This window comes from Telopea speciosissima, chromosome 7, assembly GCF_018873765.1.
Source record: "Telopea speciosissima isolate NSW1024214 ecotype Mountain lineage chromosome 7, Tspe_v1, whole genome shotgun sequence".
Lineage (NCBI taxonomy): Eukaryota > Viridiplantae > Streptophyta > Magnoliopsida > Proteales > Proteaceae > Telopea > Telopea speciosissima.
Window position 1 is genome coordinate 5559071 of NC_057922.1, and position 2908 is coordinate 5561978.

Genomic DNA, 2908 nt, shown 5'->3' on the forward strand with positions numbered 1-2908 from the left:
CTGCATGTAAGGCAAAACAATCCAACCATAACCAAAAGTACATCAATCAATAATAAATGAATTAAGAGTTGAGATAAATTTATCCAACCTCGTGCAATTTGATTTACGTGTGGTTTAGTCGCATATATATGAGTTATTTTCCACGTCCAAAATAAATTAGAGCTATTTCATTTTCCATTCTCACAATACATTAGTTTTTAAAATGTTGTGGTGAGCTTCTATGAGATTCAACCATGTAAATGGTTTGGAATAGTTCAGGTTCATGATCTAGAGTGCTAAATATATAAGGAAGAAAAACTCCAAAGAACTTGTGTGAAAGTTCTTCCATCCCCCTCCCCCTTCATTTAGCATTGTAAAAGATTTAGATTCAACCCCAAGTCAGATTACCAAACAAATCTCTAGGATTATGCATTGACAAAATATAAAAAAAATAAAAAACTTAACATTACCAAACAAATTTCTAGGGTCATTCATGGACAAAATAAAATTAAAAAAAAAAAAAAAAAAAAAAAACTGTAGATTACCAAACAAATCTCTAGGGTTATAGCATAGACAGTGGAAATGAACAGGTGAAAAAGATAGAGAAAATACCTTTAGAGTGAGTTCCCTCCTTTATATAATTGATCTTAAAATGAAGGTAGGATGTGATAGGAGGAAGAAGAAGAAAAGGGTAGACTGCAATGTCACCAACTTAGAACAAGGGTTGCCTATATGTTCCTATTCACAACATCTTCCTAAAACGTTTCCCATGTACCAAACGTTTTGAAAATCAGGATTGTTATGCCACGTAATGGTAAGACAGTTTTTTTCCTCCAATGCCAAGAAGGTATGATTAAATGGCATTTATTGTTTATTATTTTTAGAGATTTTCATTAAGAATATTAGAGAAAAGTTCTGTATGGGGAGTGTACTGCAGACGCAGAGGCATAAAAGAATGATAAAATGACTGTCCCACCCCTTGATGCCAATGCAAATACTCTTATTGGCCCTACTAGACACACTCCCACTTCCACTTTTTGGGTAATGCCAAGCCTTCGGGATTATTAAACTTTCATCCTTTCTAGTCAGTCTCAAACAGCTAATGTCAAATAAATAAATGGAAGAAAAAAAAATGATTTGACTTTTCATAGTTTGATGAGTCAAAATTTAAACGCAATCTTTGATAGGTAGGCGGGCCCACAGGTTGACTGGTCCCCCACCAATGAGCTTAACTGGAACAAATTCAACCTTAGGCAAGGTTTAAAAATCTGAAATTGAACAAGAGATCAGAATTCCCTCGCTACCCAAAAATTGAAATTGGAAAGTAGAACCAAATATTTCGATTGATCTATGATTTCTTAGAGTTTGATTCAAGGATTTAGTATTCGGTATTGGGATTGGTATCGGTCTTGGTCAATATCGATTTGATATTAATTTGAATCGACTCGTATCAATCTGGATCGAATAGATCTACCCTTACTTCTCTTCAAAAATTGGGTTCTTTTTTTTACTTTATTATTTTTTCTCGGTACCAAGAAAATGAAGATCAATGAGTATTCATGGCTTATTTCAAAATAGGTTGTACGGCGATTCAACCAATTTTGACCCGATTTTTGAAACCATTATCTCAGGCCAACCAACTAAATCGTATTTAGTTTTCCACCCTTTTATTCTAAAGCAAAAACAATCGAGTTATATAATTTTCTGTTTTATCTAAAACAATAGATATTCTCTCACAAGTGTTCCAAATATTCATATCATATGTTTTTATCAAAACTAGCTTCTTTGAGGTGAGTAATTTTTTCAGAGTCTACATATGCAATCATAGAAAACATTTAAATTAAGTCTTACCTAAGAAAAATCATTTAAATTATGTCATGATATATACTAATTTTCTTAGAGATGTTATCATCTTCATCATACAATAAGGGAAAAGTTTAGGCACGCTACCGGGTTACTATACCCGCCACCCGTTGCAAAAGACCCCTTGCCTCACCCATCCCGTGCTCCTCATTGGTACATGCAACTACCTTGCAGCAAACGAGCGGTGTGCCTAACCCTTGCCCATGCAATAAATGTCAAATCTAATCCAATTTTATTTGATTTTACTTCTCTTTGTAGCCATTTGCTTTCGAGGGAAACTATTTAATGAATTTTATGAAGATATGAACTTAATGAATATTCTGAAGATATGGACAGAGTGAAAATTATCAGGGAAACAGTATGCAAAAGTATAATTAATGGTGGAGCACTCATTTTCATTTTACACAATCACGATATGAAATTTCTATCAAAAAAGCAAAATCACGTTTCTGATACCTCAAACATGGGAAGACGGGAGTAAAATAAAAAGGTCCTACCGGGAGTCGAACCCAGGTCGCTGGATTCAAAGTCCAGAGTGCTAACCACTACACCATAGAACCGGTGTGAAAGTTGTACAAGAAATAATATATAGTACCGAGATATCTCATCCACTACATTTTTTTTGTGTGGTAACTTTGGTCTCATTTGTCATATTTTACCAGTTTGTTGATGCTTAATGTAGATTGCAGAAGTTGGTAATGTTGAACTACTGCGCTTGAGTTACTCTTTCTTTGCATATTTCCTTGATTTAAAAATGATGATGAAGAAAAACAAATCATAAGTACAGTATAAAGAAAAAGGAAAAAGAGTTAATTCTCCTAAATCTGATTTTGCCAATTCTCTCCAAAGCCGGAAACCAGAACACCAAAAGGCTCTCTCCCTGTAGCTGCTCAATCCATCACTAGGGGCCCAATTGGCCAATTGCCAAGCATAGCAATTGTTCACTTCCTTTTATTGTCCTTCAAATATAGTCTTCTACTCCTCTCCAGTCATTGTTCCAATAGCAGAGCATGAGAGAGCATTTTCCAAAGGATTCTTCCTTTCTTCCCAAAATTCATCCTGGGTG

The 2908-nt window shown here is 34.6% G+C and overlaps 1 non-coding gene across 1 annotated transcript; it reads right to left on the minus strand.

The window, feature by feature from the left end:
* Positions 1 to 2330: 2330 nt before the first annotated feature.
* TRNAQ-UUG lies at positions 2331 to 2402 on the minus strand. Its single transcript has one exon. It is a non-coding gene; the product is annotated as a tRNA-Gln (tRNA).
* Between the last annotated feature and the right edge of the window lie 506 nt (positions 2403 to 2908).